This window comes from Bubalus kerabau, chromosome 13, assembly GCF_029407905.1.
Source record: "Bubalus kerabau isolate K-KA32 ecotype Philippines breed swamp buffalo chromosome 13, PCC_UOA_SB_1v2, whole genome shotgun sequence".
Taxonomy (NCBI): Eukaryota; Metazoa; Chordata; class Mammalia; order Artiodactyla; family Bovidae; genus Bubalus; species Bubalus kerabau.
The window spans coordinates 8,636,374-8,649,314 of record NC_073636.1 but is presented as its reverse complement, the minus strand read 5'-3'; the positions used below and the strand labels follow the sequence as shown (position 1 = coordinate 8,649,314).

General features: G+C 36.2%; 1 long non-coding RNA gene across 1 annotated transcript; it reads right to left on the bottom strand.

The window, feature by feature from the left end:
- Positions 1–2,790: 2,790 nt before the first annotated feature.
- On the bottom strand, positions 2,791–12,715 carry LOC129625311 (uncharacterized). The gene is made up of 3 exons (XR_008701333.1): positions 12,162–12,715; positions 9,317–9,390; positions 2,791–2,912 (listed from the first exon to the last, which is right to left on the bottom strand). It is a non-coding gene; the product is annotated as an uncharacterized LOC129625311 (long non-coding RNA).
- Positions 12,716–12,941: the final 226 nt, after the last annotated feature.

The window sequence follows — 12,941 nt, the reverse complement described above, 5'->3', positions numbered from 1 at the left end:
TCTGGAAATATCTTAAGTTTTTTTTTTTTAAATCCTATGAAATATACTTACAAGGAGCCAACCTAGCTATACTCTGCAATTTACAAAAAGGAAACTATGAAGAAAAGGAGAAAGCAAAGAGAGCTGATATATGATGATTTGAGTAGAGGCTCTTAAATCCCCAGACTAAAGAATTCTGTTAACAGCCCTGTATTCTTTTGGAGAAGAAGGCAGTGAGGGATAAAACTGATTAAATGCATTAAATTTATAATACAGAAAGAAGTTCAATGGCACCAGCTATTCAAAATAAACTAAAATTCAGCCAGTATACAACTGGGTAAGCAGGGCCATTCAAAATAAAATAACTGTTAAAATATATAGATAAGGGAGAAAAGGTAATATGACCATAATGCATATATATAAATAAAAAAGAAGAAGTAAAAATGCAAGAGTGAAATTAGACCTCTAGCACATTGGGCAAAATGAGTGAATTTGGATTCCTATGCCTTTCTCAGGAAGGACATGTTCACAGTTCAAATGTGTGGGGTGTGCTAGGAGCTGAGTCCTACCTCAGCCATGGCACTGCATCATAATCTCTTTTCTCATTCACTGATACTCCACAGAGCTCCAAATCCAGACTAAACATCCTGCTACCTGTCTAGTAAGTATCTTTATGAACAGAGAGCTGTGGGAACAAATTTTCATTTATATCATATCTACAATTTTTCTTTTCTTCTTGCTAGTAGGATTAGAATGACTTTACACCCCGTCTTGCCCCAGATGACCCATATCTGTTTCCACAGTATTAATTATTAGCAGTGCCCCTTTTTATAATCGAAAGCATTATGGTATCGATAGTCATGTAAAAGTAGTCAAAATAGCTTAAAAGTGATCAAGAGATATAAATTATGATACTAAAATCATAATTCTTGTAGGGCTGCAAAGAGGAAAAATTGTAGAATATCCATAGTTCTAAATCCTAACCTCAAGAAGCTGTCATATGAATACATGCACGGCTCAACACAACTCTTCACCAACAAATGAAAAGCAGGTCAAAGCACATGTCTCACAGATGGAAAGGTCATATACCTCTGCATATGAGGGCAGCATATTTTTATAAAATGCTGCAGATATTTATGTCATACAGACTATGTAACATTCAGTAAACTGCATGTTGACGCACCATTTTCCAGCTGGTTGGTGTTAGAACACTGCACTCTAAATTTAAAATAGATTTTTACCTGAATTTTCAGTTTAACCTGGCATCTGGCTAGCCACAACTAATACAGCCAGAGCTGGGAAGAGCAGTACAGAGAAAATAAAAAATAAAATGATAGCAATAATTCTAAATACTTCAACCAGTATAATAAATGTGAATGTTTTAAAGTCTGTTATTAAAAAATAAAGACTCTTAGAATGGGCAGACTTATATATGTAAATTAAATGGTTACAGAAATATTCTAACTAGAAGATATAATAGTATAACAGACAAGACAATAATAAAAAGCAAGAATAAATGGTGAGAATCCTATAACATGTAATAGAATTCTATGTGAAAAGCATAAAATGAAACCAAGAAAGCTATTTTATTTTGACAAAAGTTAGAGTCAAATAATATTTCATTTATTGAGACTTTATGCTAACATGCTTCAAAACTTATAAGGCAATAATAGAAACACAGAGTCACTAACCACTTTACAAGAATAACTGATCTCTCTCAGAAATTGGTCATTTAAGTACATAACAATAATTAAGGATTCAAATATTTACTTATTACAGCAAATTTGAATTTATCATTACATATATATATAAAATAATGTACCCCAGAAATATAATCCTATAAATCAAGAATTAAATTATTTTTTTTTAAATATCAACTGTTAGGAAAGAAAATTTCAAAGCAAAAACAGAAAAGCCTACAGGATACCTTTTTCTTGAGGCAAGGGAATAAAATATAAATTAACAATAAAAATTAAATATTCCCACTTCTAAAATAATTTAATTGCTCATGATTTTTTTCTGTAAAGTCCAAATAATTGCTGGCTAAAAGAGAAACTAAAAATAACATTACAACTTACTTAGAAATAAATGACAAAATGAAGCATACATACCTAAAGGTCTGAGATGAAGTAAAAATATATTTTTATGAGGTGCTACAGACTCATGTTTTATGACACTTACTATGTAATGAGGAAAGTATGTAACTTAAATGTATATGTTAGAAAATACAAAGTCTAGAACTAAAAATCCACTTAAAAACAACCCCACAATAATAGTAAATTTGAGAGAAATTATCAGTGAAAGAAAAGAGAAATACGAACCCAGAAAAGAATGAAGTAGAAAATCAAAGAATATGTAATTATAAAAGCAAAAGCTTGTCCTTTTAAAATATATATAAAATATATTTTTCAAGATTCATTAAGTTAAAGAAGAAAATATAATTAAATAACAAGGGGTCATAAGTATAAATTAAATTAAAATAAAAGCAAACATAGGCAAATAATGGTCAAACTTTTTTTGCCAGTAATTCTAAAAAAAATTAAATAAAACAGATTATTTTCTTTAAAAATATACATAAAATAGGAAAATCTGGAAACTTGAAACAGCCATGAGGAGAAAATGATCTACTCCTAGGAAGAAGCAGGTTCTTCTGCTAAAGTATTAAGAAGCAGATGATCACTATGTTATTTACTGTTCGAGAACATATGAAAAGATGCAAAAGTTCTTAATGCCTTCCATAAAGCTGAAATGAATCTGACACCAGGCCAGATAAAGGTAAATAACATAAAAAATAGAAAAGTGGTTCTACTTGCCTTACAGAGTTAGAAAGTAAAATCATAAATTACAGCAACGAAAGCAGTATACATGAGTGGGCAGTAACAGCAGCACTCCATGTGTCAAAACTCAGATTCCACATCCAATAGTGACGTCTCCTGTGTGTAAATTATACATTAATTCTAAAATAACATGTGAAAATACAGCCATATATCCAAAGATTAACCTATCGGTATAAAGTATGGATTATCTCAAAAACACAACAATGATTCAATATTATGAAATTTACTAATGAAATTCCTCAAGTTAGTTCATTTAAAAGGTATTTGTACATGTGTCATATGTGTAAATACATATATAAATTCAATTCCATATTTATGAACCAAAAATCCATTTATAATTTGAAGAATCATGCTGTATAATAGAGAAATTCTAAAAACTTGACCTGAAAAAAAGATACCTTCTTGAAACTTTTAAAAAAAAACTTTTAACGATGAAAAATTAGAAGGACTGTCATTTATGTCAGAATTTAGGTAAGAATGTCACTATTAGTGATACTATACAGAAATGGAGCTCTACCCTAACTGATTTAATAATAAAATCATTCAGATGTTGCAAAATGAGACAAAACTCTGATAACATGCAGAAAATATTTAATAGCTAACAAGGGAAACAAAAATACTAACTAAAAAAGTTTTAGTACAAAATGGAATCCAAAGTAGCTGGATATGAGAAAATTATTATGTGATATTTAATAACACTTACCAAGTTAAAAATTAACATACACTCTAATTACACTAGCAGAGAAATCAACAAACACTTAGAAATAAACATAATGATCTACAAAGTATAAAATTCTATAAAAATTTAAAAAGATATAGATAAAAGAAAACATGCATGTTGTTAGTAGATAATAAAAGTTGATATTATAAAAAAATCTGTCCTCCCTATATTAAGCTATAAAATCACCTACAACCACCAGAAGAATATTTTTCTTCCTTTTTTATTTTTTAAATTATGAAAGTATGACAAAACATTTACAGGAGACTTGGAAAATACAGGGCATATTACAATTCTTTTTTTTGGTAGATAAATTAAGAATTTTAGTTGGAGTTTCAATATCAAATGTGCAAAAATCATCAGAATAAATATATAGAAAAGTAGACAAATATAGTAGACCTGAAAAGCACCATGAACCAATCCAACATAATGAAGATTTATACAATTCCCACACAATAGTTGGAGGAGGAAATGGCAACCCATTCCAGTATTCTTGCCAGGAGAATCTTATGGACAGAAGAGCCTGGCAGACTACAGTCTATGGGGTCACAAACCGTCAGATGTGACTTAGTCACTGAGCACGCATGCATGCACAGAACAGTAGAATATAAATTCTATTCACGTTCACATGGAGTATAAACTAGGAAACATTGGAACATATTCACGGACATAAAACAAAGTGAAAAAATAGAAAAATATTCTTTAGAACTTGAAATAATTTCTAGTTTAGATGGAAGAAAATATCTATTATGTAGAAATCCAGGAGGTTTCCGAAAGAGGTATAATGAGGCAATGTGGGCTTCTCCAAATATTATGAGGTCATAATAATTAAAATAATTTGAAACCAGAGTTGATAACTGACAGATCAGTGACAGAAATCTCCTGAAATAAACTTTTATATATATATATATATATATATATATATATATATATATATAACAAATGTAGCACATCAAAACATTGAGAGAAAGACAGGATTGCCAACTGAATAACTGACTAACTTTTGTGGGGAGTGATTTAGGGGATATAAAATAAAGGAAGTGTGCAGAGCAAAACTATGCCAATTAAGGGTTTGATAGTTGATAAAGTCACCATCTGCATTTCCAGCCAGTTAGCTACAGAGAAGGCAAAAGTGACATTCCTTATGCAGAGTTTTGCAGAAGGATTCTTCCTAGTCTCTTGGTATTGAAACCAGTACTTTAATTTTTCATCGTTACAACAGAAAGTATTCATTCCTTAGTGGCATATTTTCTGCTGTAACATAGCTATAAATTACAAATGGAACACAACTGTGTAAGCTATGCAGCTTACGAAGTTGTGTAAGTTGTGCTGTGTAAAAGGATCTTTCTGCATCTGTTTGCATGGCACACTAGAATTAGGAAACTTGAAGAAAGATTTTATTGAATAAATCAACTTATCTAGAAGAGTAAGAAAAATATAAAAGATCTGTTTATTCAAAGAATACACAAGGACCCATCATCAGAATTAACATTTAAAACACACACACTTACATGGCCACCTAAGCTGCAACTCGTCACCCTTCATCACAAGTCCAGAGAAGATTTCTACTTAGCAAGAGAAAAACATACATGCTGCCTGATGGTTCTTGATTCATTAATAAATAGTCCCCTTTGGGCAACCAACCCATGAGTTTTCCTACACAGAAAGCTATGCAATTTAAATATTATACCTAAAGGTCAGTATTTTCTTTAAAACTATTTTAACATAAACACAAATATTTTAATCTACCAAGATTCTGTACCTTAGAAGAACTGTGTCCAAATAACTATTCTACTATGAAAAGGTGTGTAGAGTCTTCAGGATGGTTTCCTCAGTGGCAGAGAAACAGTTCACAGATCAAAGGTTTCCTGCAAGCACCATGAGGTCAGAAACCAAACTGTCTTGTTTACTGACTTTTGGCAATAATTAGCAATAAACTGTGGAAAATTCTTCAAGAGATGGGAATACCAGACCACCTGACCTGCCTCTTGAGAACCCTGTATGCAGGACAGGAAGCAACAGTTAGAACTGGACATGGAACAACAGACTGGTTCCAAATAGGAAAAGGAGTACATCAAGGCTGTATATTGTCACCCTGCTTATTTACCTTATATGCAGAGTACATCATGAGAAACGCTGGGCTGGAAGAAACACAAGCTGGAATCAAGATTGCCAGGAGAAATATCAATAACCTCAGATATGCAGATGACACCACCCTTATGGCAGAAAGTGAAGAGGAACTAAAAAGCCTCTTGATGAAAGTGAAATAGGAGAGTGAAAAAGTTGGCTTGAATCTCAACATTCAGAAAACGAAGATCATGGCATCTGGTCCCATCACTTCATGGCAAATAGATGGGGAAACAGTGTCAGTCTTTATTTTTTTGGGCTCCAAAAACACTGCAGATGGTGACTGCAGCCATGAAATTAAAAGACGCTTACTCCTTGGAAGAAAAGTTATGACCAACCTAGATAGCATATTGAAAAGCAGAGACATTACTTTTCCGACAAAGGTCCATTTAGTCAAGGCTATGGTTTTTCCTGTGGTCATGTATGGATGTGAGAGTTGGACTGTGAAGAAAGCTGAGCGCCGAAGAATTGATGCTTTGAACTGTGGTGTTGGAGAAGACTCTTGAGAGTCCCTTGGACTGCAAGGAGATCCAACCAGTCCATTCTAAAGGAGATCAGCCCTGGGATTTCTTCGGAAGGAATGATACTAAAGCTGAAACTCCAGTACTTTGGCTACCTCATGCGAAGAGTTGACTCATTGGAAAAGACTCTGATGCTGGGAGGGATTGGGGGCAGGAGGAGAAGGGGATGACAGAGGATGAGATGGCTGGATGGCATCACTGACTCGATGGACATGAGTCTGAGTGAACCAGGAGTTAGTGATGGACAGGGAGGCCTGGCGTGCTGCGATTCATGGGGTTGCAAAGAGTCGGACATGACTGAGCGACTGATCTGAACTGAGCAAATGTATGCAATAAATATTTTGTGAATGATGAGCTAAAGATAATGCATATATTAGCTCTGTATCCTTCTGAAATTCATATGTTGAAGTCTAGTCCCCAATATGATTGTATTTAGATATAGGACCTTAGAGACCTTGAGGGTGGAGCTCTTGTAAGTGGAATTAGTGCCCTTACAAGAAAAGACATGCAGGAGGATGCTTTTCTCTTTGCTTTCTACCATGTGAGAATACAGTGACAAGAAGTACGTGCATGCTAAGTCGCTTCAGTCATGTCCGACTCTGTGTGACCATAGGGACTGACCATAGGAGCCTGTTAGGCTCCTCTGTCCATGGGATTCTCCAGGCAAGAATACTGGAATGGCTTTCTATGTCCTCCTCCAGGGGATCTTCCTGACTCAGGGATTGAACCCACATGTCTTACATCTACAGACATTGGCAGGTGGGTTCTTTACCACTAGCACCATCTGGGAAGCCCAACAATGAGAAGACATTCATCTGCAAACCAGGGGTGGGCCTTCAACAGACAGCTGATCCATTCATGCTTTGCTTTGGACTTCCCCCTCTGAAACGTTTTAAATATTTCTTATTTAAGCCCCCACAGTCCAGGGTAATTTGTTATGGCAGCCCAAACAAAGACTGAAGGGTTTGCATATTCCTGCTATGATATCCTCTCAGACCCTCAGTCAGAATTTACTCTGGTACTTTACAACATGACTCTAAAAGGCTTAGTTTCAATTCTTTAAAGATGGGGCTATATCTAAGGCATAGCATATATGTTTGGGAGGTGTTCACACTCCATAATTTTCATAAATCCTACTACCTGAAAAAAAGCATACCTGCCAAGTAAAAAGCAACATACTTTTATGTATAACTAGCTCCAAGACAAGCCTGCAAGGTCCCCTTCCAACTACATTGTTCCTTCTATGTAGCAGCTCTGGTCCAAACATGTAAACTTCAGAGTCAAACTACCCCTTCAGCCCAGTCAGAATGAAGCTACTCCAGCAAAATCTGCCTGACAGATTAAATTATGGTCCTTAGCGATTAAGACAAGGAGATTGGCATCTCCAGATTTCTGTAGGGTGTTAGGCCAATTTTGTTGAAAGAAGATTTGCCCTCAAAGGATTCATTGATCACAGAAGGACAGAATCTTACAGTTCAAAGAAACCTCAGGGAAGAATCATTAATTTGATCACCCAATAACTTATTCAACAAGAATTTATTAAGTAATTAGTATAGAATCAACAATAACTTCTTGTCAAGGCTTCTCATTAACTAAAGGATCATCCGATTTCTACTTATGATAACCCTGAATAATAATTTTTTTCAACTTTTCATTAGGCTTAATCTATTCTATGAATGTAGGTAGAAAAGTATGCACTAATTTTGAAAGATCTGACACCCTCAATACTTACTATTTTTAACTTCAAATAAATGGCTCAAGGTTTAACACTGTACTTCTAAAACAAACATCCATTAAACAGGCTCAGCTGCTCATCATGCTTTGGACAATGGAAAATTAATTTCCAAACCAAACTATGCTGGGAAAGAGATACTTGTAGAAAGTTTGGGCCCACTTGAGTTGATTAAATGGGGAAATATTTGGTTGAAGACCTCATTGGTTGGGATAAAGTGTAATGAAAATGGTTAGAGATGAGTGATGTAAGAAAATGAAGCCCATAAATCCTGAAAACAACTGTTAGAGGACAGAATAAAAAACAGGACAACAGGGCGCCCCATCCAAGGTAACACATGTGCAAAGGCTGGACGGTGAAAAGGTTGTTCACATCTTGTGGTAACTGTCTCAGGGTGACAGAATGGAAAAACAGTAAATATTCACACACGGAACATCTCTGGTTTGTTCTATTTTCTGTCTTTGCTATAGAAGTATGTTAGGAGGAGGTATTCAAATTTTTATTTGCCTGTTTTTTTACTATCTACCTATAAGTTTTTAAAGTGAGTTGTGTACCGCAAATAGGGATAAATTCTTTGTATAAATTATATCCAGTCCTCTCAACAACCTTGTCAGGTAAGCCTTAACATTTCCATTTCATAGATAATTAAGTATTGACTCAGATTACATAACAGATCTAACATCACTGTCTTAGTTTGTAGTCTCCTGAAATCAGAGCCGAAGACTTGGATATAGACAGATTATTTGGGAGGTGACCCCAGGAAACAGGATTGAGGTTATATGAATAAAGAGAGAGGGAGAAAGGAGAGGTCAGTATAAGGACCCATCGCTGAAGTTACTGCTGTGGGTTCCCCAGGGCTTGAACCCATGGGAATCTCCTACAAAGACTACACATGCCTCCCAGTGTTGCCCACCTAAATGCTGAGAGACTGAAAAGTTTATCCAGGGTTCCCAACCCCACTGGTTAATGGTTTCCCCTGGAGCATTAGCATCCTCCTCCTTCCAGCCCTACTACTGATATTTGGGTGAAGAAGCTCTGACACCAGAAAAGCACATGGGCAGGAAGGTCACAGACATGCTCGTGTTAGCCTGAGGTGAACCTGAGCTTGCACAGAACTGTCTACTGCATCTGTGCCTGAAATCAGAGAGAAGCCAAGGATATGTGGCACAATACATCAGGATCATCTGTGACAGTCACACAGTTCCTCGGTTGCTGAACCTGGAAATGAGCCCAGATAATGGAATTGCATCATCCATGCCTGTAACTTTCATGTACTCATCTGCATGCACCCAGCCAAAGGAGACAGAGATAAATGATCAAGGGTTCAGATGATTCCGACACCATTTCACGTGGTGTGTATGCCCCAGAGTCAGTGTGACATGGGAACTGCAACTCCTCTTACCATATGAATACTTCAAAGCAAAGAAGGTCATCATCATGTTCCAGTCCACGTGTTCTCATACATCTGGTACTCAACTGAGGAAAAGGAAATCTATCTCAATGCTGGAGGAAGAAAATAGATGTGCTGTTCTTTTTAATATATGTTAACTGTATTTATTTATGGGCAACAAAAGAACAATTAAAGGTCCCACCAGGACCTTGACTATAAAGTGCTTGCCTTTCCATTACACAAATAGCATCACACCACACCAGCATCATTTTGCTCTCTGCAAAATCTCCCCATTTCATTTAGTCTTATGCTGATGCTACTGAGTTATGTGGTTTGAATCTGTAAAACATTTGTTGCATGGTCTGGAAGGAATGAGTGTTGTTTTGGGCACTGATCAAGTGTACAGGGCAAAATGCTAAGAGGAGAGACACCAAGAAGAGAACTCAAGATCAAATCACTGCATATGATGAGGGCAGGAAAAGGTGCCCGTGGCATCAGGTCCACAGACTGATGCTGTGGGGACAAAGGTCTCATCTGGAATTGTCTGCAATTGAAGATTTGGAAATAGAATGTTTCCTATCATAGTGATAAGTCAACATATTAAATACAAAAATTGTGTGATCAAAAATCATAACAGAAAAGGGATCACACACTAAAATATGTCTACCATGATGTTCCCCATCTGGACTGATTTAGCTTAGATGGACTAAAAATCAGATTGAGATGAGGTCTTGCATGCAGGCAGTTTATTTGGGGGAAGTGATTCCCTAAAAACAAGAATGGAGATTGAGATGGTAGAAGTATGAAACAGAAAGAGGAAAGCCACTCCAAGGGTGGGCAGTTGAGTCAGTGGCAAATGTGAGCAACCAGGACTCAACTTATTGAGGACTCTCTCTCGGGAAATGTGTAGGACACAATTCAGAACTGGCTGAGACAGAAAAGAGGAGCATGGGACCATTTGCTCCTATCCCACTCTGCTCACAGACCGAATCACATACGTGAATACACTGGAGTAGCTGAAGGGTCATCAAGCTACATCTCTGTTCATCTAATGCAGCAGGAACATTGTTATTGATTAGTCACTAAGCATTGGCAGGTGGATTCTTTACCACTGAGCCACCAGGGAAGCCCACAGCAGGAATAGATGAGGCAAAAAAACTGGGTTAGAAATATATGATATTGAGCATAAAAGATGTCTAACACTCATATTAAAATGTATCCTCTGTCGACCAAAGTGCCCATATAAATCAAACCATGGTGACAAGGTCTTATGCACTTAGTTAATGTGAAAATAATATAAACCCCAAATCATGGTGCTCCCAAGTCCAACCCCATATAAATTCTGATTTGATTGGTCTGGGAGGGGAGTGTGCCTGGGGCATAAGAATTTTTTCAAGTTCCCCAGGTAATTATGTGCAGGCAAATTTGAGGAACACTAGCTAAAACAAGGCACAAGTTAAAAACCAAGGCTGTTTTTAGTAACTAAGTAGGGTCTACAATCCAAAAATGATTTTTTTCTCTAATTTACATATTTAGATCATCTGTTTCAGCTGAGAATGTCTGGGCCTGTTATCATTTTTGATTTTCAAATGGGTATCCAAAATCACAGTGATCTTCCCTGGTGACTCAGCATTAAAGAATCTGCCTGCCACTGCAGGAGACGCAGGTTCGATCCCTGGATGGGGAAGATCCCCTGGAGAAGGAAATGCAACCCACTCCAGTATTCTTGCCTGGGAAATCCCATGGACAGAGGAGGGCTACATGGTGGGTCCATGGGGTCACAAAAGAGCCAGACATGACAGAAGCGACTAAACAACAACAGTCCAAGATGAGAGTCCCAACACCAGCCTTTGAAACTGCTCAAAGGCAGATGGTAGTTCCCCATTTTATACTCACAGTGGACTGCCAGGTGACTGAGGATCAGTTTAACTTTTAAAATTAATTCTTTGGAGACAAAGCTCTGCAATGACTGACTGAAATAAATAAATTCAGTGATAATAAATGAAGTGATCTGCTGCTGGATGTTTGCCCCCAAAAGGATGCATTACTAAGTAAGCCTGAGGTCATTAGAATGTTGAAAGAGTAAAAGAACACTGCAAAAGAACATATGCCCACTAGGTGTTTGACTGGCATAACTTATTAGCTTCAAGCTTCCTTTCCTCGGTAGAAAAGTAGGTCCTAAGGTCATGACTTCCTGGTTTTCATTTTCAGCTATAATGCATCCATCAGTGCTTTGACCTGGCCCGCCTTCAAGAGAAGACAGAGCCTTGCGAGCATGTGTTCACAAAGCACAATCTAGGACATGTCGGTTTCCTCATGTTATCATCAGAAATGTCTTGAAACACAAAATGCAGATATAAGAAATGACATCCCATTTTCGCCTGGCAGTTACAAATAACATTTTATAATAAGACTGATAATACTCGCTTTTGGTATTTTTTCAGGCAAAAGGGAAAATAAAAGAATCAAGTCCTATTTATCCAGATCAACTGAAAAATGGAGTAACCAAGGTACTGGAAAATAATCTATTTAGTGCCATCACATGTTAAGTCTGCTTGGATTCCCATTTTTCAAAAACCTAAAACACAGGAAAATATCATTAATGCTAAAACTATTCAGAACTGATCAGGATTTTGCTGAGCAATTAAACTCATCATTGTGAACATCTGCCACCATACACACAATACTGTCGATTTTCTTCCAAACTGGTCTCCACCTTTATAACTAAGTTAGCTGTTTCAACTAGATTTCCTAGACTTAGATGTTTAAATTTTTTTTTTTTTTTTAAGAAAGACCTCTAATCAACCCACTTTGAAAAATTCTGCTTAGCAGCAAGGCACTTAATTATCTTGCTCACCTTTTGTTCAGCTGCTTTGCAAATAACGACATGAAACATTCCGTCTTTTTACTTCCAAGCTTTTCTTCTTCCTGATTAGATTCTACTTAAATAGCATCATGTTCCTTCAAGTTCCTCCAAGATGAGGGATTTTCTTTAATCACCTGAAACCTGCTGCTCTGCCTCTTTAGCATTCTGAGATATTTCAATCTACCAGCTTAAATCAACAATAAAACTACTTATTCCTAACAGGTTGAGTACTTCAAATCTCATCTTTTTATCAAGCTTCCATACTAATTCAAGTATACAAAGATATGCAAAGTAGATTTTGAAATCCTTGATTATGGCAACACATTAAAGTGGGGTTTCCCCTCAAATTTTTCATATACCTCATATAAAAAGAAAAAGTTACTATAATCAAACTGTATCTGTGCAAGAAAAACTAAGGTTCTGTTAAAAATAAAATGTGATAACTGAAAAATGTGTTAATCAAATATTGAAATGTTCTTTACACGAAAAGTTCAAAAAGCGATGATTAAATATGAATTTTCAACCTGATTATAAAAAGTCACTTGCATCTGTTGCACAAACAATAAAGAATTGGATACAGCTGCTGCCCAGTTAAAAAAGGGATGAGGTTTTAAAACTATAGGCTGATACCGGAACTAAAAAAGGAGGAAATGGTAAAAAGTGAGGATGAGAGCTTTCAGCTAGAAGCTGAAAGAAATACAACCCCTAATGTTCACAAGTACTCCCAAGAAAAATGAGAGGATTCTAAAAAGAAATAGCTGAAAACCATGT